The sequence below is a fragment of the Chiloscyllium punctatum genome, chromosome 29 (genome assembly GCF_047496795.1).
Source record: "Chiloscyllium punctatum isolate Juve2018m chromosome 29, sChiPun1.3, whole genome shotgun sequence".
Lineage (NCBI taxonomy): Eukaryota > Metazoa > Chordata > Chondrichthyes > Orectolobiformes > Hemiscylliidae > Chiloscyllium > Chiloscyllium punctatum.
In genome coordinates, this window is record NC_092767.1 from 13,662,239 (window position 1) to 13,675,649 (window position 13,411).

The window sequence follows — 13,411 nt, forward strand, 5'->3', positions numbered from 1 at the left end:
ATGTGAGTACCGGAGTAATGGGTGTCTTATTGTTGCTGTACAGGGCCTTGGTGAGACGTCATCTCAAACATTGTGCGGTATTGTGTGCCATCTGGGTCTCCATACTGAATGCAGCACCATCCTGACATTGAGGGAGTGCAGTGAATGATGGCCAGACTGATCTCTGGGATGACAGGCTTGTTGTGGGAACAGTTTGGGTGGACTGGGCCTGTATTCCATGAGGTTTAGGAAAATGACTGGAGGATACAGTGACATATACAAATCTCTGAGAGGATGAGACAGAGAGGAAACAGTGATGATAACTCCCCTGACTGGCACCTCTAAAACAACAGGCCACGGTATTAGGTACAGGCAGGTTACTCTGCACTGAGATGAGAATAAATGTCTGCACTCAGAGACTGGTGAACCTGGGGAATTCTCTACCACATAAGGCCATGGAAGTAAGGATCTCTAGAGTCTAAAGGGATGGGAAGAGAGCAGGAGTAAGGTGGGGAAATGAAGGATCAGCTTTTTTGTATTTAATGGAGAGAAAAATCAATAGACTGAAGGGACCACCACTGCAGTTCCTATTTTATATTTTTTACTGTCAATGATCACATTAAGAGATATGTACCTTGGGAAAAGTGCATAGAGGCGATGTTCGGCAATATGGGTGACTCTTAACTGACTTCAAGATATCATGAAAAGGGAGAAATGAATCACCCATTCAATAGTTTTGGCTGAGGATGGTGCATATACTGCATCCTAGTCTTTTACACTGATGTACAGGGCTGTTCCGTTATTCAGGATGGGGATGTTTGTGGAGCCCTCTCCTCCAGTGAGTTGTTTAACTGTCGATGACTATTAATTGAGATCACAAATAGTCTATCACTATTTATGACGGGACCACACATGATCATCGGTCAATTGGTATTGGGATCATTTCGCCTTCTGCATCAGATTTTAGTCCTGCTGCTTGGAATGCAAGCAGCCAAGTGCAGTAGCTTTAATGGGGTTGCCATCAGTTTTCAGTAGACATGGTTTTGGCCCTGGCATATTCACCCACACTCTTCACTGAAACATGGATTGATGGCAATGGTAGATGGAGGGATTATCGGGGAGAAAAGTTACAGACTGTGGTTAAACCTGAATCTGTTGCTGTTGTGGTTTACAGCACCACATGAATGGCCAGTCTGAGCTGCAATATCTGCAATGCATTCTGCTTCCTATCCCCCAGTTCACACCAAGACCCATTCACCCATCGTCCCTGTACTCAGTGACCTACTCTGGTTTCTGATGGAGGAACACTTCAATTTTAATATCTTCATTCTCCTGAGGGTCTCTTCGTAGTGTCATACCTCCAATTTATCATATCACACAAAATCCTTTAACACGTTCATCTGAATCTCTTCCCTTCCAATAATGCCACCTTCTGTGTTTAAAGTGAATGTCTTCCCTTCTGTTTCACTCCCTGACCATGATTAAGAGCTCTGTCGGGTCAGTGATGACAGCCATGTGTAGTTTCAGAACCAATGAAGTAGTGCACATTGTGCTAGTGTTCACTTCCCGGTGTATAGTGCTCCATGTTGGACAGGGCGTTGGAGCAACTTTTTGTACACATCACTGAAACGTGTTCCAAAACAGAAATTGGTGGAGATCCTAAGCAGGTCTGGCAGCTCCTGTGGACTGAATACAGACTTAAAATTCTAGGTCCAGTAACCCTTCTTCACAGCCCCCATTTTCTCCAGCAATTTAAGTTTTTATTTAGAGTTCCAGTATCGACAGTTACTTGTTTTATTAAAAATTGGTTCTGTGCCTCAACATTTCCGGAAATAGTCAGGTCTGGCAGCATCTGCAGGGACGGAGAAAAAGATTGACTGTTTCAAGTCCAGCGTGACATTTCTTCAGAACTGGAAAGGGATTGGGAAATTTGTTTTTTAATCCCTTGACAGGAAGAGGGTGATGGAAAACAGAGGGTGTGGAGCTTAGTTATGGTGAAAGAGAAACAGCTGGAAGGTGGGTCTAAGTTAAGGTGGACACTGTTAAGAATCACACAACACCAGGTTCGAGTCCAACAGGTTTATTTTGACCATAACCTGGTGTGGTGTGATTTTTAACTTTGTGTCCCCCAGTCCAACATAGGCACCTCCTCATCATAAATTAAGGTGGGACTGGGGGGGAATCGGTTCTCACCATTGAGTGCAAGATAAACAAGACACAGACAAGAAAAGGTCAGAGGGAAACCAGGAGAGAGAATGCATTAAAAATGTAGAAAGCAGACAAAATGTGGTCAGGCTGTGAAGTTATGGAATTGAATATTAACTCCTACAGGCTGTAACGTACCCAAGTGTAAAGTGAGTTGTTACTCAAGCTTGGGTTTTACTTCTGTGGAACATTGCAGCATACCCAGGACTGAAATGTTAGCATGAGAGCAAGGGAGGTTATTGAAATGGGAAGCAATGAGAAAGTCTGACAGACAGAGTGGAAGGGTTCCCCAAAGTCATCTCTGTTTGGTCTCCCCAATGTAAAGGAGACTGCATTGTGAGCAGCAGTGACAGTCGACCGGATTGAAATGGTACAAATGAAATGTTGCTTCATCTGGAAGGTGTATTTGGGGCCTTGGATAGGGAGGAGGGAAGAGGTGAATCAGTAAGTGTTACAGCTTCTGTAATTGCATAGGAAGGTGCTATGGGGGAATGGGGAAGTGTTCGGGGTGACGGAGGGTGCCTCTGAGGGAACGCTCTGAGGGAATGCCTTATGAAAATGCCTTATGGAACGGACCTTATGAAAAAGAACAAAGGACAAAGAACAAAGAAAAATTACAGCCTCGGAACAGGCCCTTTGGCCCTCCAAGCCTGAGCCAATCCAAACCCACTCTCTAAACCTGTCACTCAATTCCTAAGCATCTGCATCCCTCTGCTTCCCACCTACTCATGCATCTGTCCAAACGCATCTTAAATGAATCTACCGTGCCTGTCTCTACCACCCCTGCTGGGAACGTGTTCCAGGCACCCACCACCCTCTGTGTGAGGTACTTGCCGCGTGTATCCCCCTTAAACATTTCACCTTTCACCTTCAAAGCGTGACCTCTTGTTATTGAATCCTTCACCCTGGGAAAAAGCTTATCCACCCTGTCTATACCCTTCACGATTTTATAAACCTCAATCAGTTCCTCCCTCAATCTCCTTTTTCCTAATGAAAACAAACCGAACCTACTCAACCTCTCTTCATAGCTAGCACCTTCCATACGAGGCAACATCCTCGTAAACCTTCTCTGCAACCTCTCTAAAGCGTCCACATCCTTTTGGTAATGTGGTGACCAGAACTGTACACAGTATTCTAAATGTGGCTGAACCAATGTCTTGTACAATTTTAACATGAATTGCCACCCCAATTCCTCCGCTTCCGCCTTATCTGCTCCCAGAAGGACCAGTTCCACCACCGACTCCCACAGCGACCTGGATTACACCTCTTCCCACCCTACCTCTTGCAAAAATGCCATCTTGCATTCCTAATTCCTCCACCTCTGCCGTACCTGCTGCCAGGAGGACCAGTTCCACCACAGAACACACCAGATGGCCTCCTTCTTTAGAGACCGCAATTTCCCTACACACGTGGTTAAAGATGCCCTCCAACGCATCTCGTCCACATCCCGCACCTCCGCCCTCAGACCCCACCCCTCCAACCGTAACAAGGACACAACACCCCTGGTGCTCACCTTCCACCCTACCAACCTTCGCATAAACCAAATCATCCGCCGACATTTCTGCCACCTCCAAAAAGACCCCACCACCAGGGATATATTTCCCTCCCCACCCCTTTCCACCTTCCGCAAAGACCGTTCCCTCCGTGACTACCTGGTCAGGTCCACGCCCCCCTATAACCCACCCTCCCATCCTGGCACTTTCCCCTGCCACCGCAGGAACTGCAAATCCTGCGCCCACACCTCCTCCCTCACCTCCATCCAAGGACCTAAAGGAGACTTCCACATCCATCAAAGTTTTACCTGCACATCCACCAATATCATTTATTGTATCCGTTGCTCCCAATGTGGTCTCCACTACATTGGGGAGACTGGATGCCTCCGAGCAGAGCGTTTTAGGGAACATCTCCGGGACACCCACATCAATCAACCACACTGCCTTGTGACCCAACATTTCAATAACCCTTCCATTCTGCTGAGGACATTGAGGTTCACAGCCACTCCTTCGCCACCAGACGCCTGGAGAAAGAACACCTCATCTTCCGCCTCAGAACACTTCAACCCCAGGGTATCAATGTGGACTTCAACAGTTTCCTCATTTCCTCTTCCCCCACCTCACCCTAGTTCCAAACGTCCAGCTCAGCACTGTCCCCTTGACTTGTCCTATCTGCCTATCTTCTTCTTCAACTATCCACTCCACCCTACCCCCCGCCCCTGACCTATCACCTTCATCCCCTCCCCCACTGACCTATTGTACTCTATGCTACTTTCTCCCCACCCCCACCCTCCTCTAGCTTATCTCTCCACGCTTCAGGCTCTCTGCCTTTATTCCTGATGAAGGGCTTACAAAGAACATAGAACATAGAACATAGAAAAATACAGCGCACATACAGGCCCTTCGGCCCTCAATGTTGCGCTGACCGAAGCCTACCTAACCTACACTAGCCCAATAACCTCCATATGCTTGTCCAATGCCCACTTAAATGACCATAAAGAGGGAGAGTCCACCACTGCTACTGGCAGGGCATTCCATGAACTCACAACCCGCTGAGTAAGAAATCTACCCCTAACATCTGTCCTATATCTACCACCCCTTAATCTAAAGCTGTGTCCCCTAGTAACAGCTGACTTCATTAGCGGAAAGAGGTTCTCACTGTCAACCCTATCGAAACCCCTAATCATCTTGTACACCTCTATCAAATCTCCCCTAAACCTTCTTTTCTCCAATGAGAACAGCCCCAAGTGCCTCAGCCTTTCCTCATACGATCTTCCTACCATACCAGGCAACATCCTGGTAAACCTCCTCTGCACTCGTTCCAATGCCTCCACATCCTTCCTATAGTATGGCGACCAAAACTGCACACAATACTCCAGATGAGGCCGCACCAGAGTCTTATACAACTGCAACATGACCTCAGGACTCCCGAACTCAATTCCTCTACCAATAAAGCCCAGTACACCATATGCCTTCTTCACAGCACTATTGACCTGGGTGGCAACTTTCAAAGATCTATGTACATGGACACCAAGATCCCTCTGCTCATCCACACTACCAAGTAGTCTACCATTAGCCCAGTAATACATCTTCTTGTTACTCCTACCAAAGTGAATGACTTCACACTTAGCTACATTGAATTCCATTTGCCACCTTTCTGCCCAGCTCTGCAATTTATCTATATCGCGCTGTAACCTGCCCCATCCTTCTTCGCTGTCCACAACTCCACCGACTTTCGTGTCATCCACAAACTTGCTCACCCAGCCTTCAAGCCCCTCCTTCAGGTCATTTATAGAAATGACAAACATCAATGGTCCCAAAACAGATCCTGTGGAACACCGCTAATAACTGCACTCCAAGATGAACCTTTTCAATCAACGACTACCCTCTGTCTCCTTCCAGCCAGCCAATTCCTAATCCAAACCTCTAATGCACCCTCAAGGCCATACCTTCGTAGTTTTTGCATTAAACATCGATTTTACTGCTCCTCGGATGCTGCCTGAACTGCTGTGCTCTTTCAGCACCACTAATCCAGAATCTGGTTTCCAGCATCTGCAGTCTTTGTTTTTACCTACCTGATACCCAATACCCTGTCCAATGAAGGCAAGCATACTATATGCCTTCTTGACCACTCTATCCACCTGTGCAGCAACCTTCAGGGTACAATGGACCTGCACTCCCAGATCTCTCTGCTCATTAACTTATCCCAAGGCTCTTCTGTTCATTGTATAATTCGTTCAAGAATTAGTCTTGCCTAAATGCATCACCTCACATTTGTCTGGATTGAACTCCATCTGCCACTTTCCACCCAACTCTCCAATCTATCTATATTCTCCTGTATTCTCTGACAGTTCCTTATGCTTTCTGATACTCCACCAATCTTCGTGTCATCTGCAAACTTGCTGATCATACTAACAGTGCCCTCTTCCAGATCATTTATGTACATTACAAACAACAGTGGCCCCAACACTGACCCCTGTGGACCACCACTGGTCACTTTTCTCCATTTTGAGAAACTCCCTTCAACTACTGCTCTCTGTCTCCTGTTGCTCAACCAGTTCTTTATCCACCTAGCTAGAACACCCTGCACACCATGTGACTTCACTTTCTCCTTTAGTCTACAATGGGGAACCTTATCAAAAACCTTACTAAAATCCATGTATATGACATGAACAGCCCTTCCTTCATCTATCAACTTGGTCACATCCTCGAAGAACTTTATTAAGTTGGTAAGGCACGATCTCCCCCGCACAAAACCATCATTGATAAGATCATTCTTTTCTAAATATAAATAGATCCTAACCCTCAGATCTTTTCCCGTAACTTTCCCATCAGGCGTCAGGCTCACTGGTCTGTACTTACCTGGAATATCCTTACGACCCTTCTTGGACAGGGGGACAACATGAGCAACCTTCCAGCCCTCCGGCACCTCACCTTTGAGGTGTTTAAGAATGCTGACAGGGGATGAGAGGGGACGATGTGTTTGATGGTGCTGTTCTGCAGGAGGTGGTGGAAGTGGCGGGGATGTTTGTGTGAATGTGGAAGTGAGTGCAGTGGAGAGTGAGGACAAGGGAACCTCCATCATTGTTCTGGAAAGGAGGTGAAGGGGTGAGGGGATGAGCACAGGAGCTGGGTCCCTCACAGGTGAAAGCCCTGTCCACCAGAGTTGGGGGGGGGGGAGGATTTCTCATTTGAGGGAAAGCGAAGCCATGTCGGAGGTTTCCCACTGGAATGTGGCATCATCAAACAGAAATAATAGAGAGACGGGGAACCTGGGAGAATGGAGTCACTCTCGGCTGATCATGTGTTCGGGATTAGTGGTGCTGGAAGAGCACAGCAGTTCAGGCAGCATCCAAGGAGCTTCGAAATCAACGTTTCGGGCAAAAGGCCTTCATCAGGAATAAAGGCAGTGAGTCTGAAGAGTGGAGGGATAAGCGAGAGGAGGGTGGGGGTGGGGAGAAAGTAGCATAGAGTACAATGGGTGAGTAGGGGAGGGAATGAAGGTGATAGGTCAGGGAGGAGAGGGTGGTGTGGATAGGTGGAAAAGGAGATAGGCAGGTAGGACAAGTCCGGACAAGTCATGGGGACAGTGCTGAGCTGGAAGTTTGGAATTAGGGTGAGGTGGGGGAAGGGGAAATGAGGAAACTGTTGAAGTCGACGTTGATGCCCTGGGGTTGAACTGTTCTGAGGCGGAAGATGAGGTGTTCTTCCTCCAGGCATCGGTGAAGGAGGCCCAGGACCTCCATGTCCTCGGCAGAGTGGGAGGGGGAGTTGAAATGTTGGGTCACGGGGCGGTGTGGTTGCTTGGTGTGGGTGTCCTGGAGAAGTCCCCTAAAATGCTCTGCGAGGAGGCGCCCAGTCTCCCCAATGTAGAGGAGACCACATCGGGCGCAACAGATACAATAAATGATATTGGTGGAGGTGCAATTAAACCTTTGATGGATGTGGAAGGCTCCTTTAGGTCCTTGGATGGAGGTGAGGGAGGAGGTGTGGGCACAGGTTTTACAGTGCCTGCGGTGGCAGGGGAAGGTGCCAGGATGGGAGGGTGGGTTCTAGGGGTGTGTGGACCTGACCAGGTAGTCACGGAGGGAACGGTCTTTGCGGAAAGCGGAAAGGGGTGGGGAGGGAAATATATCCCTGGTGGTGGGGTCTTTTTGGAGGTGGCAGAAATGTCGGTGGATGATTTGGTTTATGCAAAGGTTGGTAGGGTGGAAGGTGAGCACCAGGGGCGTTCTGTCCTTGTTACGGTTGGATGGGTGGGGTCTGAGGGCAGAGGTGCGGGATGGAGACGAGATGCGTTGGAGGGCATCTTTAACCACGTGTGTAGGGAAATTGCGGTCTCTAAAGAAGGAGGCCATCTGGTGTGTTCTGTGGTGGAACTGGTCCACCTGGGAGCAGATACGGTGGAGGCAGAGGAATTGGGAATACGGGAAGGCATTTTTGCAAGATGTAGGGTGGGAAGAGGTGTAATCCAGGTCGCTGTGGGAGTCGGTGGGTTTGTAAAAAATGTGAGTGTCAAGTCGGTCGTCATTAATGGAGATGGAGAGGTCCAGGAAGGGGAGGGAGGTGTTTTTGGAGGATCTTGAAGGAGAACTGTTGCTGGTGTTTTTGAATCTGTAGTCTGTACTGTTTGTCCTGTTCGGGTCTGAACTCTGCTAATTTAAAGGTGGTCTGGAGTCCGTGTGGAATGAGTTGGTGTTCAGCCACATGGAGAAGATCTTCTTGAAAGATTGAAAAGAATCAAGCATTTTAATTGCAGATTTTTGTCTTACACCCAACCTAAAGCGGGATCAAAAATATAGGGTCAGACACTTAAATAGATTTTTCATAACGTTCAGCAATGATTGTTTCTGTTCAAAAAGGAGGACTCAGTAAGAAGATGAACAACCCACAGTTTAAAGACTCTGTCAAGGAGAGTATTCAATCCCAAACTAGAAAATTCAAACTGGCAAGAACTAGTGTAGGCCCGATTTGGAATGCTTATTTTCGGAATAAGAGGCAGATTCTATCAAATGAAAAACAAGAAAAATGTGATGAAAATAAATTGGCATGAAATCTCACAACAAGTAGCAAGTATTTCTCCGTGTATCCAAGAAGATAGTTCAAGGTGGGTGTGTGATCCTTGGAAGAAAGAAAGTCAGGCAAGTCCACATCTCCATTTTGCCAGAGTGGTGAGGAGAGAAGGAGTGGGGAAGCGAGGGCTGCTGGGAAGGGTGAGTTTTCCCACATTAAAAGGGACTTATCTCGGGAGTTGGGCCTCCATTTGCTGAGAGGTGCGAGGGAGGAGCGAAGGACTTCTGGGAAGTCATATATTTGTGTGGTTGCGTTACCCAAAACACTACTCGGGTAATGTCTCCCACCCATCATCCTCCTCTAACCAAAAAAAAAGATTCTGTGCACCAGATTGGTGAGGTCACAAGTTTATTTTTTTATTCTTATTTTTCAACAGTCTCTTTGGGAGTTTAGATTCATGGGAATGGAGATTAGGGCAGTTGAATGTTCCTCCTGTAGAATGTGGGAGCTAAGGGTCACCACTAGTGTCCCTGCTGTCTACAGCTGTGGGAAGTGCACCCAACTCCAGCTCCTCGAAAACCACGTTAGGGAACTGGAGCTGGAGCGGGATGAACTTCAGATCATTAGGGAGGCAGAGGGGGTTATTGAGATGAGTTACAGGGAGGTAGTTGCACCTCAGTTACAAGAAAAAGGCAGATGGGTTACAGTCAGGGGATGGAAAGGGAACCAGCAGGCAGTGCAGGGATCCCCTGTGGCTATTCCCCTCAACAATAAGTATACCGTTTTGGATACTGTTGGAGGGGACGACTTACCAGGGGAAAGCAGAGGGGCACAGGGCTCTGGCACAGAGTCTGTCCCTGCTGCTCAGAAGGGAGGGGGGAAGAGGAGCAGAGCAGTAGGTCATTGGGGACTCTATAGTTAGGGGGACAGATAGGAGGATCTGTGAGGGTGAGAGAGACTCACGGTTGGTGTGTTGCCTCCCAGATGCCAGGGTTCGTGATGTCTCTGATTGTGTTTTTGGGATCCTTAAGGGGGAGGGGGAGCAGCCCCAAGTCGTGGTCCACATAGGCAGCAACAACATAGGTAGGAAGAGAGATGGGGATTGAAGGCAGAAATTCAGGGAGCTAGGATGGAGGCTTAGAGCTTGGACGAACAGAGTTGTTGTCTCTGGTTTGTTTCCCGTGCCACGTGCTCATGAGGCAAGGAATAGGGAGAGAAAGGAGTTGAACACGTGGCTACAGGGATGGTGCAGGAGGGAGGGTTTTGGATCCTTGGATAATTGGTGCTCTTTCTGGGGTAGGTGTGACCTCTACAAGCAGGCTGGTCTTCACCTGAACCAAAGGGGTACCAATATCCTGGGGGCGTGGAAATCCGCTAAGGCTATTTGGGTGGGTTTAAACTAATCCAGCAGGGGGATGGGAACCATAATTGTAGTTCAAGTATAGAAAAGGTTAAGAGTAGGGACGTCCAAAATCAAGTTTCAGGGACACAAGATGGCACCAGCAAGCAAGAAGTTGGTTTGAAGTGTGTCTACTTCAATGCCAGGAGCATCCGGAATAAGATGGGTGACTTTGCAGCATGGGTTGGCACCTGTGACTTTAATGTTGTGGCCATTTCGGAGACATGGACAGAGCAGGGACAGGAATGGTTTTTGCATGTTCCAGGATTTAGATGTTTCAATAAGAACAGGGAAGGTGGTAAAAGAGGGGGTGGTGTGGCATTGTTGGTCAAGGACAGTAGTACAGTTGTAGAAAGGATGTTTGGGGACTCGTCAATTGAGGTACTTTGGGCTGAGGTTAGAAACAGGAAAGGAGAGGTCTCACTGTTGGGAGTTTTCTATAGGCCTCCGAATAGTTCCAGAGATGTAGAGGAAAGGATAGCAAAGATGATTCTCTATAGGAGTGAGAGAGACAGGGTAGTTGTCATGGGAGACTTCAACTTTCCAAATATTGACTGGGAACACTATAGTACGAGAACCATGGGTGGCACGGTGGCACAGTGGTTAGCACTGCTGCCTCACAGCGCCAGAGACCCGGGTTCAATTCCCGCCTCAGGCGACTGACTGTGTAAGGGGTAGATGTAGGGGTATGGGTGGGTTGCGCTTCGGCGGGGCGGTGTGGACTTGTTGGGCCGAAGGACCTGTTTCCAAACTGTAAGTAATCTAACTATAGATGGGTCAGGTTTTGTCCAGTGTGTGCAGGAGGGATTCCTGACACAATATGTAGACTGGCCAACAAGGGGTGAAGCCACATTAGATTTGGTACTGGGTAATGAGCCCGGCCAGGTGTTAGACTTGGAAGTAGGTGAGCACTTTGATGATACCGACCATAATTCTGTTATGTTTACTTTAGTGATAGAAAGGGATAGGTGTATACCACTGGGCAAGAGTTATAGCTGGGGGAAAGACAATTACGATGCGATTAGGCAAGAATTAGGCAGCATAGGATGGGGAAGGAAACTGCAGGGATGGGCACATTTGAAATGTGGAGCTTATTCAAGGAAAAGCTCCTCTGTGTCCTAGATAAGTATGTACCTGTCAGGCAGGGAGGAAGCTGTAGAGCGCAGGAACCATGGTTTACAAAGGAAGTAGAATCTCTGGTCCAGAGGAAGAAGAAGGCTTAAGTTAGGATGAGATGTGAAGGGTCATTTCGGGTGCTTGAGGGTTACAAGGTAGTCAGGAAAGACCTAAAGAGAGAGCTCAGAAGAGCCAGGAGGAGACATGAGAAGTTGTTGGCGGATAGGATCAGGGTAAACTCTAAGGCATTCTATAGGTATTTAAGGAATAAAAGAATGATGAGAATAAGATTAGGGCCAATCAAGGATAGGAGTGGGAAGTTGTGTGTGGAGTCAGAGGAAGATAGGGGAAGCACGAAATGAATATTATTCGACAGCATTCACTCTAGAAAACAACAATGTTGACGAGGAGATTACTGAGATACAGGCTACTAGACTCGGTGGGATTGAGGTTCACAAGGAGGAGGTATTAGAAATCCTGCAGAGTGTGAAAATAGATAAGTCCCCTGGGCCGGATGGGATTTATCCTAGGATACTCTGGGAAGCAAGGGAGGAGATTGCTGAGCCTTTGGCATTGATCTTTAAAACGTCATTGTCTACAGGAATAGTGCCAGAGGACTGGAGGTCAGCAAATGTGGTTCCTCTGTTCAAGAAGGGGAGTAGAGACAATCTTGGTAATTGTAGACCAGTGAGCCTTACTTCAGTTGTTGGTCAAGTGTTGGAAAAGGTTTTAAGAGATAGAATTTATAATCATCTAGAAAAGAATAATGTGATTAGGAATAGTCAGCACGGTTTTGTGATGGGTAGGTCATGCCTCACAAACCTTATTGAGTTCTTTGAGAAGGTGACCAAACAGGTAAATGAGAGTAAACCAGTTGATGTGTTGTATATGGATTTCAGCAAGGCGTTCGATAAGGTTCCCCACAGTAGGCTATTGTATAAAATGCAGAGGAATGGGATTGTGGGAGATATAGCAGTTTGGATCAGTAATTGGCTAGCTGAAAGAAGACAGAGGGTGGTGGTTGATGGAACATGTTCATCCTGGAGTCCATTTACTAGTGGTGTACCGCAAGGGTCAGTATTGGGTCCACTGTTGTTCATCATTTTTATAAACGACCTGGATGAGTGTGTAGAAGGGTGGGTTAGCAAATTTGCAGATGACACTAAGTTCAGTGGAGTTGTGGATAGTGACGAAGAATGTTGTACGTTACAGAGGGACATAGATAAGCTGCAGAGCTGTGCCAAGAGGTGGCAAATGAGTTTAATGCGGACAAGTATGAGGTGATTCACTTTGGTCGGAGTAACCGGAATGCAAAGTACTGGGATAAGTGAAAGATTCTTGGTAGTGTAGATGAGCAGAGAGATCTCGGTGCCCATGTACACAGATCCTTGAAAGTTGCCACCCAAGTTGACAGGGTTGTTAAGAAGGCATACAGTGTTTTAGCTTTTATTAATAGAGGGATCTAGTTCCGGAATCATGAGGTTATGCTACAGCTGTACAAAACTCTAGTGCGGCCGCAATATAAGAAGGATGTGGAAGCTTTGGAAAGGTTCTGCTTGCCTGGTATGGAGGGAAGGTCTTATGAGGAAAGGCTGAGGGACTTGAGGCTGTTTTTGTTGGAGAGAAGAAGGTTGAGAGGTGACTTAATAGAGACATACAAGATGATCAGAGGGTTAGATAGGGTGGACAGGGAGAGTTTTTTCCAAGTATGGTGATGGCGAGCACAAGGCGGCATCGCTTTAAATTGAGGGGTGATAGATATAGGACAGATGTCAGAGGGAGTTTCTTTACTTAGAGAGTAGTAAGTGGATGGAATGCTTTGCCTGCAACAGTAGTAGATTCGCCAACTTTAAGTACATTTAAGTTGTCATTGGACAAGCATATGGACGGACATGGAATAGTGTAGGTTAGATGGGCTTCAGATTGGTATAACAGGTCGGCACAACATCGAGGGCTGAAGGGCCTGTACTGCGCTGTAATGTTCTGTGTTCTATACCGAGAGAGACTCAATTAAACTGGATAAATTGTGGAGTAATTTTTGGATTGGGTGCCTCCTTGTTAGACACCCATCTTGCAAGAACGTTTCAATAAAATTCGCTGCTTCAGGATTTTACTCGGACTGAAATTTATTGGTACCTGAGCTCTGTTTCTCACAATTTGGGTGCTCGTCTGGGATGGCCATCATCACCAGCAGGGTAGGCACCAT